The 13500-nt window shown below is 38.8% G+C and overlaps 1 protein-coding gene across 5 annotated transcripts in view; it reads right to left on the bottom strand.

The window, feature by feature from the left end:
* The window catches only part of NUMB (NUMB, endocytic adaptor protein), a 91213-nt gene that overhangs the window by 59102 nt on the left and 18611 nt on the right, over positions 1 to 13500 (bottom strand). The window contains exon 1 of one of the 5 annotated variants that reach the window (XM_027707184.1): positions 3699 to 3812. The exons of the other annotated variants lie outside the window; for them this stretch is intronic. The gene's annotated coding sequence lies outside the window, so the exon portion shown is untranslated. Of the gene's footprint in view, positions 1 to 3698; positions 3813 to 13500 lie in introns of those variants that run through there. 5 annotated transcript variants of the gene reach the window in all.

Here is a 13500-nt window from a genome sequence, read left to right as displayed (position 1 = left end):
GTTGGACAAACTTGCTCTCATATTTAGTTCAATCACTAAGTGTCAGCAATCAGTTTGCATTTCTAGATACTTGCATTTGAAACTGAGATGGGAAGGGAAAAAAACCTGGCAGGTGAGATCTCAAACATTTAATATTTTTTCCAGTTCAAGCTTTTCAGACATTAGATAAAATACATTACCTCACTTTTTAACATCAGGCTAAGGTAATGGCTACGAATTTTTGAGAGATAGAATGTAATTTTATCAAATAGCAAAGAGAATTGTGGAAGCAACACACAGCAAAACACAAAGCCAAGTCACAGAGTCAAATTTAAGCTTGCCTATATTAAATCCTAGTTCAAACAGTGAAGCACACTTTCATATTGTACTTTTTTACATAATGACAAAGCAAATCCCATAGTCCAGAATGAATAAACTAGATGTCAAGATTTACAGATTCCGCTTACATTCCTTGCAATATATACACACCATTTCCTAAAACGTAAAGCAAGATTAAGATCTCCATTTCTCAGGAACTAAAAGTATCACTAAATTCACAAATGCTATTTTAAATAGGAATGAAATATGTTAGTATATGGAAAAGATGCATAAGCATAATTTTTTAGAAAGTGCCACTACATTATGAGCTGCTACTTGGGCTTTGTACAAACTTGCAGGCAAAAGTATCCCTTCTTCAAAGAGTTGCTATGAAATTGTTTTGTTTTCACTGTACTTTTACTGTTCAGCTTAGGTTGCACTGAGCAAGCTCTAAGTGCAAAAGTTAGCTCTTGAGGTCCAACTTCAGATGAAGCAAAGTCTATCAAAAAAACCTCGGCTGAATTTTCATAAGCTTCTGGATTGCTTACCTACTTGTAATGCTATGGTCCCTTATTACACTGTGCCACAATTACCTCTACTTAAAATAAGAAACCAACTCTGTTAAAAACACTTCTTAACTGTATTGTCACTTCAGGATCTTCAGCAAACTACACTGCAGTTATGCTACTGTACACATCAGGGAGCTGTCTGACTACTACCTCTTTAAAAAAGAAAATCAACCCCATTTAATTCCTGCTTGGATTTAGACATCTGGAATCAAGTATATACATGAGGAAAAACCACACAGCTGCAACTATATAAATATTTTTCTTATCAATTCCCTGCCAAGAGCATCTCATAATTGTAAGATCAGTTTCACAGACAAGAAATAAAACTAGGTTCACGCAGGCAGACAGACTTCCAGAATTTGGGTACCCACATTTGGGGAGAGAGGTATTCCATGGCCTACATACAGTCTCATCTTGGATCACATTTTGCAGATTTTGCTTTCTATGAACTTTTGGGGTGGAGCTCGTGTGATTATCACTGATTTTATCATAAGAATTTCTGGCATTCACTTCAAATAACAATCCAGCAGACAACACACATTCCAACTGCAATTATTAGGATTAAAACAAGAGCTCCTTTCTATTGACATATTCCTTCCAATAAGGATTATCTAAGCAATTGCCACACTGATTGCATTTGATTGGAGTATGATGACGCATACACACTTAGGTATATTTGTCAGCAGAAAATGCTGCAGCAAATTTAAGTTTTCAGAAGTTTAATTTATAAATAAGCTTGAGAATGTCCCTTTAAGAAGTGGATATAACACAGTACCTTGAAAACCACAGACCCTAATGGATTAATATTTCTAGATTCAGAAAACTAGGAGAGACTTTTTTTTGTTCACCTCCAGCCAACTAGCCTGCCTTCTCACACAAACTCATGATACATGTGTGACTTCATTATCAAAATGAATACATATGGACATCAATCACTGATGCACTTTCAAAATCCACTCTCAGCTCTGACACATCTGCCAAGCCAACCTAAGTAAAAAGTTAACCACAGGAGCCCGCGAAAGTGTTGTGTCTATAGACAAACATCTGCATCAGGTACTAGTGGCACCAAGTTGAAATTTTTCTTTGCATAATCACATTAATCAAAGTTTTATGTTTGGGGTTTTTGTTTTTGTTTTTTTTTTTACTTTGGCTTAACTATGTTGACGAGAATCTCCATTCCAGAAACTAACTATAATTTAGAAGCTTGTGATGGCTTTTTCACTCATACACCACCATTCATGAAAGAAAAAAGCCATTGAAGGATGTCACAGTCTCAGACGAAAATAAAGATGGACTACAACAGACCAGCACAAAACCCTAAATAGCAGAAATTGATACACTGGGATTTTTAGCAGAGAAGAGCATAGTTTGTATCATGTACCTATTCCAAGTTTTTCTCCTGAACTATTATGTACTACTAAGACCAGATGCAGCACTGATGCTACAAAGCTGTTGCTTTTTGCTCCTTTCAAACAATTGCAGTCACATTAAAATTTCACTTTATGAAAAACCTTCCAGAATTCACACAACCATTACTTAATGTGCAAGTTTGGCCACGATAATCAACACAGGTCATCTTCAAGTCCTTCTTCTAGACTCCAATTTCTTGTGTCAAACACTTTAAATGGCATCATACTAGATACTTAACATACACCCCAACACTTCTATTAAAGCTATTTTGGTCACCCATAAACACAGACAACCTAAGAGTCTGTTCTTAGTCTTCATCCTCACAGGTTTTGTCTCCTCACAATTCACTTTTTGCGCAACCATTAACTCCAGCTAAAACATTTCAAAAGACAAGAACTACAAACCAAGACATCTGAAATACTGAAAGAGATGTGCTTAAGCACATCTTTACATTACAACAGTAATGTAAAGTGACATTAGTTCTGAAGGCCTAAGGACTATTGATGGAGGGGTATAAACATAAGGCATACAGGCCAATGTGGTCAGCCATATGTTCCATTTATTATTTAATTAAGTCAACTTTTATACAGTTTAGTTTGTTTGGGGCACATGCTTACAACAAGGTGATTGGATAGCTCAGTCTGTGCACGCGTCTCATGTCTCCAGTTCATTGGACCTGATGTTCTGTCCACGCGATCTGAAGTCATAGTTGGAATGTAGAGGCCTTCCTAATTAGGAACTTTCTGAAATCTGCAGGTGCACCCTTATCTATACTTTCTCAAGGCTTTCTTGCTCTAAACATACTATGTTCTCAAACCTTATAATTAGACACACAGCTAACAAGTATAAACATTGCATATTTTCACACAGTCTATAAGCATAAACATTACAGCTTACAGCTTCTAGTCATGTCAAGCAAGGCCTACAGAAATGCAATGGAAATTGTTCACAATTTGAACCCTGCAACAAAGGACAGCTGTAAAAGACGTCGCACTTTCAGGAAGAAATAACTTGCAAACCAAATCCAACTTGTGGCAGTAGGGCTGACCGTACCAAGCATAACAGATCATGGGTTCAGCAACACAGGGCTAGACAGCAGCAACTCTGAAGTTTTCAAGAGGTAAACCATTACATAAGCTGTGATTAAAACCACTTGCACATTCCTTGCTTCACTGAACTCTGGCATCAAGTAACATTTAAATACTGGTCCAGAGCTGTGAAATTCACCTCCTTGACACTTCAAGTACCCTCAAAATAAATGTTTCAGTTTTGTTATCACATTCTTCTCTAGGACTTCGACAGTTCTCTCCAAACACTTTTGCATATTTTAGTCTAATCATCACATGTAAATGGCAGTATGCTGCTCAAGGCAGAGTACAAGCAGTCTGCCAACAGCTGGCAATGGTATAAAAAGTGAAGTACCAGAAGAATGATGCCGGAATGCAGATGCTTTTCCTGCAGATTTGCTTGCGGAATTTTTTTGAACATGAGATTCAAAGATTCATGAGATTCCTGTCAGTCCATTTCTTCAGCCTGCCAAGGTCCCTATGAACAGCAGCACAACCGTCTGTTGTATCATCCATTCCTCCCAATTTTGCATCATCTGCAAACTTGCCGAGGGTGCACTCTGTCCCATCATTCAGGTCATTTACGAAGATGATCAACAGCCCTGGCCCTGCTATCAACCCCTAGGGTACTAGTAACTGGCAACTAGTAACTAGTACCAGCACCAGTAACTGGTCAACAGCTGGACTTCACACCACAGTTCACAACCCTTTGAGCCCAACATTTAAGTCAGTTTGAAATTCCCCTCCTTGTCTGCTTAGCTACCCTGGATGGCATCAGCTAGACTGTCAACAAGGGTGTTAAGGGAGAAAATGACAAAAAAACTGTTACGGTCAAACAGTACGAACTTCCCTTTCCTCCTCCACCAACTCAGTCATTTTGTCACAGAAGGATGACAGGCTGGTCAAGCACGATTTTGCCTTTTGTAAAACCACAATGACTTTTGCTAATCATGTTCTTGTTCTTCATAGGTTTGGAAATGGCTCCACAGGAGAATTTGCTCCATCATCTTCCCAGGGTCAAGGGGAGGCTGAGCAGTCTATAAATTCCCTGACCCTCTTGCTTTCTTGGAGGCAAGAGTAACATTTGCTTCCTTCCAGTCCTCAGGAACAGTCTTCTATTGTCTCAATCTTCCAAAAATAATCCAGACTGGTTTTGCTATGACATCAGCTCCCTTAACACTCATAGGTGCATTCTGCCAGCTCCCATGGACATCCTTATAGCAAACTTGTTTAAGTGTTCCATTACTTGGTCCTTTTCTACTGAGGCTAAGTCTTCATTGCTCCAGACTTTCCCACTAGTCTCCAAGGCCTGGGACTCAGAAGGCAGATCTTACCAGTAAAGACCAAAAAAAGGCCTCAGCTTTTTCCATATTTTCCCTAGTCTCCCTCTGGCTGCTGATATACTTGCAGAAGTCCTTCTCGTTGCCTTTCACGTCCCTAAACTGAGGTCCAAAGCCACTCCCAGTCATATCTTTTCTACATTCCATTCCTCACACACACATTAGCAGAAGGTGAAGCAAAGTTCGGATTCAAAAAAGGGTAAAATAAGGGAAAAGGAACTTCTTGAAAAACTTCTTACTGGGTCTATTCTAATTTCACCATTGTAATACAATAGAAACAAATCAAGGACCAACTTAACCAACTCCAAATTGCCTTTCTACTCTGTTTAACCTTTCAACACAAGTATCATGCTAATGATGGCAGAGTTTGCTCCTGCAGTCAAAAACAGAGAGTCTGACTGACAGATGTGATATCGACTGAAATGAACATGATTAGGTAGCCACACAGCTGTCTTCTCAACAGTAGCACAACCTCCCTGTTTATAACTGTGATGAAAGTGAATTGTTACCTTCAGGAATCTAAATGATGCATCCCCGTAGTTATGTATTCTGTGTTTTAGAACATACAGCTCTTTCATCTTATGTATCAACCCATACCTTATGGCCTGCCCTGCATTTCTAAGGCAAGGTAACATCATGCACATATCAAGAGGTGAAGTGTTCTAACAAACAATTTAAACAACTCACTAGGTCTGGAGAGGATGCATTAAAGAGCTCTGACTGTACATAGCAAATGACAAGCTATCAAAATGTACATAGTGAAGCCAGCTTTATGCCACAGGGTAGTAAGTGTTGTACTCTCATGTAAAGGGTGGTAAGAGCAGTTCTGAGAATTAGAATCGTACTTTAGGGTGATATGTTGGCTTAAACAAAGTGTCCCAGTGAAACAGCAGCACTAAAAGCTCTAGAGAAGTATACACTAGCTGATGTTAACAGCTTGACATCTGCCAAGAAAATGAGATCATCTTTACACTTACAAAAAGCAGTGTATTCTCAAATATTAGCACGTCTCAAAATAATAAATTATTTCAAGCTTTCTAGGGGGGATAAACAAAACCCGATTTTGCAGAAATTCAGATATACTTTAGTATATCCAGCTGGAGGCATCCCAGCCACTCTGCCACTGTGTGATATAAGGCAACTGTAAAAGGCACAAGGAGTCTGAACATCTGTAAAAACACCAACAAAAAAACAAACCAACCAAAAAATAAAAAAAAAAAAGAGAAAAACAACAGTATGTCCTTAACCAGTTCCCTACAAAGTAGTGGCTCCCAAACTGATTTAACAAGTTTATCACAAAGCCTTTGAACAAAACTTTAATTAAATCTATTCCAAAACAAGCACCCATTTTGGCTCAGTGCTCTAGGTAAAACTCCAGTGCATTTACAAGTATAATCAGTTCAGCACAGTTCTCTCTCTTTCCAATATAAATACAGCTTTTTATGTTTGACCCCCAACCCACACTAAAACTCAAACACATGCAGCTGTTTCACCCACTTCTTTTCCACAACCTGATCATCAAAAGTAGAATGGCAGATGAAGAAATGATGGGCATGGTACCTTCAGAAAATAGTCAGAAAGGGGGTTTTGTGTCTGTTAAAGTGTGGTAGTGAATACAAAGATCTGCCTGAGCAAGTATTTTTACTAGTGGAAATACATCATACCTGTAAAAATCAGTATTGTTTTCACAGAATCATAGACTAGTCTGGGTTGGAAGGGACCTTTTAAAGTTCATCCAGTCCAATCCCCTTCAGGGCACATCGTCAGCTAGATCAGGTTGTTCCAATCTGACCTTGAATATTTCCAGGAATGAGGCATCCATCCACTAACTCTCTGGGCAACCTGTTCCAGTGTTTCACCACTCTCACTGTAAGACATTTCTTCCATATGTCTAATCTAAATCTACTCTCCTTCAGTTGAAAGACACTACCCCTTGTCCGATCACAACAGATTTTGCTATAAAGTTTGTCTTTCTTATAGCCCCCTTTGAGTACTGAAAGGCCACAATAGGGTCTCCCCAGAGCCTTCTACAGGCTGAAGAATCACAATTCTCTCAGCCTTTCCTCATAGGACAGGTGCTCCATCCCTCTAATTATCTTGGTGTTGCTCCTCTGAACTCGCTCCAACAGGTCGATGTCCTTCCTCTGCTGGGGACCTGGATGCAGAACTCCAGGTGAGATCTCACCAGAGTGGAGTAGAGGGGCAGAATTCCCTCCTCAATCTGCTGGCCACACCGCTTTTGATGCAGACCAATACACTATTGGCTTTCTGGGCTGCAAGTGCACATTCATCGCCAGCTCATGTCCAGCCTCTCATCCACCAGCACCCCCAAGCCCTCTTCTCTTGATCTGTTCATCCCCCAGTGTGTTACTGATACCAGGTGCAGCACCTTGCACTTGGCTTTGTTGAACCTCAGTGAGGTTCCCAATTCTCAAGTCTGTCCAGGTCCCCCTGGATAGTATCTCATCCTTCTGTTGTGTCAACCCCACCACTCAGCTTCATGTCACCTGCAAACTTGCTGAGGGTGCACTTGATCCCTTTGTCTGTGTCACTAGTGAAGACACTAAATAGCACAGACATCCGAGGGACACCACTTATCACTGTCCATTGGGACACTGAGCTGTTGACCACTACCCTGTGGATGCAAGCAACAGCTCAGCGTCCTAATAGACATTGGTGAAAAGTGGTTTAAATTCCATGGAACAGGTACTAAACAAATGAGTAAAGAAGAAAAAGAAGGTTCTATGAAAATTAGTGTTATTTAAATTTTATTAATTTACTAGTTACCATTAACGTTTATCCATTCAAAAAGCAAAATTGTATTACTTCTCAACACAAGAAGTGAAAATCCAGGTATTAACATGAGATCCATAACATCTCAAGCCTCCCAAAAGGCCAGGACCCCCAAAGCCACGTCCATATCCAAACAATTCTGACCAAGTATTTGAAAGCCTATCTTGAAACAGGACTATGGGTGACACTACTCAGCACTTCGTATGTCTAAAGCAGCATCTGAGCATGGAACACAGAGACTGCTTTGTACCTCACTTGATGATCCCTGTCGGTCCCTTCCAACTCAGAATATTCTGTGATTCTGTGAAGTTATTTCTGCATACATCCAAAGAAAAAGTGTGATCAACTGACAAGAAGGAATTTTATTAAAATATTTTAAAATAACTTTGTCCAGAAACTTGTAACATTCAGTAATTAGAAGATAAGCATTAGAGTCACAATATTTACTTTTTTAGGAAAACATGCATAGAAAAAGCTTCAGCACAGCAAAGCAAAAAATTTTTACTGGTGATCCACAGGTCAGATGCAGCTCATCAGACAACTCCACTTCGGAGTAGACCAGGACTAACAGTGAACGCTGCCAGGTCACATTTCTCAAAGAACTTGCTTAGGGACATTCCATTTTCAGAAATATTGATATGACCAGGACAATGCTACCAAATATTACAATTTAAGTCCCCGCCAGGTCACCTGTCTGCATTAAACTGCACATAAGCATACTGTGACTTCTGTACACACCTATGGGAAAACAACCAGCACTAAACTCTCATAAAGGAAAAACCAAAACAAAAGGCCTTCAGGAGCTGAATAAAGGAATTTTCTGCTAGCTTTTCTGAAGCATATTGCTGGTTTCATTAGTTTTACAGTTTGAAATTTCAAGATCAATAAAAGCAGCACAGGAAAACTTAAAACAATCCTCCCAAAATACCAGATTACAAATGAAATGAAGAAACTATGACCCAAATACACATATTTTACATTATGCTGGTTACCACTGAACGAGAAAAACTGGTTTGCCCACATGGACAAAGGAAAAGTATTACTTGCCCAACCAATGTTTCTCTAATTCAATTTTACTAAAACGAACATGCTCTTTAGTCTATTCTTGAGGAAAATTCAGTGACTGTACAAAGTATTTCAGGTGGTCTACAGGTTCATTTCAAATATGCAAAGGGCAGAAAATGGCAACAGTGGTCACCCACTAAGGTGATGGATAAGATAAAGAAGCCATAATGCCAGCATATCACTAAGGATTTGAACTTAACAGTGCTGAAGGGTTCATGTGGTAGTTGGATATTTGAAAGTTTTTGATGTCACCAACAGTTTTGAGAACAATAAAAGCTGTCAAAATGTAAAACTGCATCTGCAAAGCTGAAGCCCAGCTTCTTAAGTATCTCTGAACTTTCCTAACAATTTCCTAGAGAAGATATTTATTTAGATACTTCCCCTATGACTTTTTTAGGTATCTGCCATTACTTGAAAAGCTTTGTCAGCCAGATGCCTTCCACTATCTAATTACTAGCTGTTCTGGCTTTTTTCAGAAATATTGTACTTGAACTTTGTCAGAAAAGTTATAATTTTGTGGTGGGCTGACCTTAGCTGGAGGCCACGTGCCCACCAAAGACATCCCCATTATTCCCCTTCTCAACTGGACAGGGCATAGAAAATATAACAAAAGGCTCATAGGTCAAGATAAGGACAGGGTGATCACTCACCAATTACCATCATGGGCAAAACAATCCTGACTCCCAGGTCAAGTTTGCTTATAATTTAATTTATAACCAATCAAATCAGAGTAGGACAACGAGAAAACTTTTCCCTGCTCCAGCATGGGGTCTCTCCCATGGGAGAGAGTCCTCCATGAACTTCTCCCATGTGAATCCTTCCTATGGGCTGCAATTCTTCATGAACCCATTGTTCCAGGTCCCTTCCACAGGTAAGACTCCTTCAGGAACAGACAGCATGGGTCCCCTGTGGGGTAACAAGTCCTGGTAGTAGACACGTTTCAGCCTGGGCTTCTCTCTCCATGGGCCTACAGGTCCTGCAAGGAGCCTGCTCCAGCACAGGCTTCTCATAGGGTCACAGTCTCCTTTGGGCATCCACCTGCTCCAGCATGGAGTTCTCCAGCATCTGCAAGTGGGCATCTGCTTCACCTTGGACCTCCAAGGGCTGCAGGGTCACAGCTGCCTCCCCATGGTCTTCACCACAGGCTGCAGGGGAATCTCTGCTCCAGCACTTGGGGCATCTCCTGCCCCTCTTTCTTCATTGACCTTGGTGACTGCAAAATTGCTTCTCTCATATTCTCACTCCTCTCTGTCTGCAATTGTTCCCACACAGTAACTTCTTTCCCTTCTTAAATTTGTTATCCCAGAGGTACTACCACCATTGTTCTGGTGGGTCTGCCTTGGAGCCAGCTGGCAAAAGCTTCCGGCAACTTCTCACATCCCACGACCAAAACCTTGCCATGCAACCCCAATACATTATGGTATAAAATTTGAAGACGCCATAAAAAAGGAAAATCATTATTATTATTTATGCTCCATTTTTAGATATTCTTGGCTATAAAGAGTCAGCTTTGCCCCCCTCACCCTCCCACCCCTCCATTTCTCTATTCTCAACTCAGGGACATAATTCTTCAGCCTTAGATGTAAAACATCACAGAGAAATAGCTTTAAAGTTAAATATTACTAGCTTTATTTAAAACACTTATATAAATATTAGTCCTAAACGACTTTATTATCCATTTAAAGGAGAGTGTTACTTTTTATAGACTTTTTTATTTTGATAAATTAAATAAATAAAAAGTGGGCTGCAGATGAATCAAGCTTTTTAATTCATCTGCGTCTATATATAAACAGAGGCAAAGTAGAAGAGTTACTCTCTGTTTGTTTTAGAAATAACCACATATGTAGCATTCCGAGGCTGTTCATAAAAGATCTTCTGTGTGCAGCATGTGGAGCCACCTTTGAACCTTGATAATGGGGTTTTACATACAACAGGCTTGAAAGAATCCTCCAAAGTATCAACTCATGGCAAGTAGATATTTTCAGCTAGAGTACAAGGGGCATTCAGAAGGTTTGATGACGGAAAGTTCTTACCATACTAACACACAAATTACAGGTTCTGCTGTTCTTCCAAATTCAGCCAACAGAGACCAAGATTTCTGAGAAACCACACACCAAGTTAATACTTGCTAAAAATAGAACATGACAGTAGCTTCAATCATGCTATCATACACTTCTTGTGATAACATGACATTTGTTGGGTTTTTTCTTGCAGTTAACTCACTGTCATCTTTTGTAATAGCCAGCTCTCAATGGAGAAAAGATGATACAGAAACACACATGGAGAAGGCACGATGAGCTTACACAACAGACGTTTCACAGCTCTGCCAGGTATTAGCTACAAAAGTCTGGGCAGTTAATTCCCTACTGCCTGATTCTACAGTTTAATTATATTTGGTTTTATTTAAATAAGATGAAGTTTTTTAATTTTGTGTATTTCTGTAGTCTGAATTTGTGGTAACAGTTTAGTTTTACATCAAATCCAAACTCGAGTTAGTTTCAGAGATCTTTATGCATACCATATTTCTTTCTCTTCAATATCAGATTGAGAAAGACAAAAACTTTTGAGTGGGAGGGAGCAAGAGAAAAAGGGAGGAATGTATCAGCTTGCCAAAAATGTGCCACAGCCTCTACAATACAATGTTAATAATTTTGCCTAATACAAATGCAATAAAGCTCAGCATTTCATATCCAGAGTCAATCCTTTTCCTATTACTGGACAAAAGCCACCATAGACTTTTTTCTTATTTTAAGAATGACTCATTTTACTATTCCTTTAAAGTGAAGGTTGCCATCTGAGGTTTCCAAAATTTTTCAAAAACTGCTTTCACATGTATGGAACAAACTATTATTTTAAAGACTCTGGATTGCTGTTTCTGGCTTTATTTCCAAAAGTTTGGACAGCACTTTGCACTAAAAAAAGCAGTGAATTACAATAGGTTTTTCAACTTCTTTGGAAAAGTGAGCATAATACAATATCGGATTCCATCTTCCTGAGAGTCACTTTAAGAGAAGTTAATTTAAACAATTTAAAATAGACTAATTTGAAGCACATACTATGCCTAATTTGGAGTACATATAAACCAGTTCATATCTGGTAAAGAGGAAAGGGCAGGTTTTTACTTGCACAATTCAGCCATAGAATTTCACCATAGAAATATTTGATTTTATAGCCTGCTTTTTATACTGTCCTATTATGTTCAGAAAATAAAATACTTTTAGAAGGGACACTCTAGAGATTCTAATGTTTGCTTCCCATCTTGGAAGCTCTTGTAATGTCCATACTAGCTATTCAGCAAATAATGGAAGGGCTGCTAAGCTCATTTGTAACCCATGGTTTCTTACATTATTAATTTGAGAATTAATCAGATCATATAGTAATACAGTAATGAAATCCTTCTTTTCTCTCTACTCAGAAATCTCCAGAGCTCCATAATACAAATATTTAACAAATAAAGAATGAAGTGCAATCTCACTATTTCACTCATAAGCTCTAAGCTTCTGTCACAAGAATCACTGCAATCACAAACTAACCTCTACCAGCATGATTTCAGAGTTAAATAAAGGCATATAAACCCCATAAAATTTAGCTGCATAATCTTAATTTCAAGTGGGTTAAATGTTTACCTTTATGATTAACAGGTAAATAGGAGCCCACCAGGAAAAGAAGAAGATGCTTCTAATTTCTATTTGCATACAGCAGAGATTAGCATGAGGCTTAATACTGCTTGTATTGTACTTATGCTTGAGAAGAAAAATATATTAACAGTAAAATCTGTCAGTATCAGAAACTGACAAATTCAGAGGCAACAACAAAGGACCGGTTCCTTCCAACTGTGAATTTATTTCAATATGGATTATGACAATTCAAACGTAAGATCATGGATACACAAAAAGGAATATAAGCTAAATTTCCATCACAGAGTCTATCTTGGATTCTACTTATGCCAGTAAGAAAGTGAGGGATAGGTCAATACTTGTTGTTGCAAGAAGAAATTACCTCAGAACATACGGGCAGTATGTTCTGAGGCAGTCCACTGGCAGTCCAATCAGCATGTTTCCCTATCTATCACTAAGTATCACCTACAGTTCAGGAGCCCATATTTTAAGATAAGCTCATCCCACTCCCACACATACATGAAAACTGAGTTCTTATACTCTACTTAACTGACTTCTGAAATATATAACAGAAAATTAAGCAACACCTAGATCATAATCTAAATGACAAAGACTTCAAACTTCTTTTCATCTTTTGCTTTTTTCCCCACTAGATCAAGTAGTTGGGATTTAATATTAGGCTAATATTTGTAGCATACTTTTAGCCACTGGAATAATTTGCCAAGGCATATGAGGAGAATCCAACATTTGAAGTTCTAAAAAAATACGCAGATGTGATTTACAGCATAAGGTATAATTCAAACAAAACGCAGCCCTGCTGCTTTAGGTCTACTTTGTGTAAGTATCACAGACAGACATCAAAAGAAACTGTATTGCTTCTAATTTCTAACTATAAAATAATTTGACCTAGTAAAAGATTTGCCATTAGACTACATTGGTGTAGTTCAAAATGGGGTCCCTAAGAAAAAAAAAAACACAATGAAGAAAACAAGAGACTCAACAGAAGCCTTACCTAAACACCAAGTTAAATGTGGAAAGAGTGGATAACTGCATGCCAGAGATGAGACTGGTTGCATTTTAAAGGTTTCACGTTTCTCTCTTTAAAAAAAGGGAGGTGCTGGAGTCATGAGGGTGAGTAGGGACCCAGGCCAAGATACTAGGTGCCCAGTCCCTAGTGCCTGTAGGCCCAATGAGCTCACATGGTATGCCTTTATTTAAGCTAACGCAAATTGTCTAAAGAGAAGAATTGTTAAGAAATGCTTAGAGAAAAGAATTAGACAAAAATTTCAGTACTACGATGGACCAAGTTCATTAATGACAACTACCCAAACATACCTGGACT

Source organism: Neopelma chrysocephalum, unplaced genomic scaffold, assembly GCF_003984885.1.
Source record: "Neopelma chrysocephalum unplaced genomic scaffold, ASM398488v2 Primary Assembly neopelma1_24, whole genome shotgun sequence".
In the NCBI taxonomy this organism is placed as follows: domain Eukaryota; kingdom Metazoa; phylum Chordata; class Aves; order Passeriformes; family Pipridae; genus Neopelma; species Neopelma chrysocephalum.
This window is presented reverse-complemented; position numbering and strand designations above follow the sequence as displayed.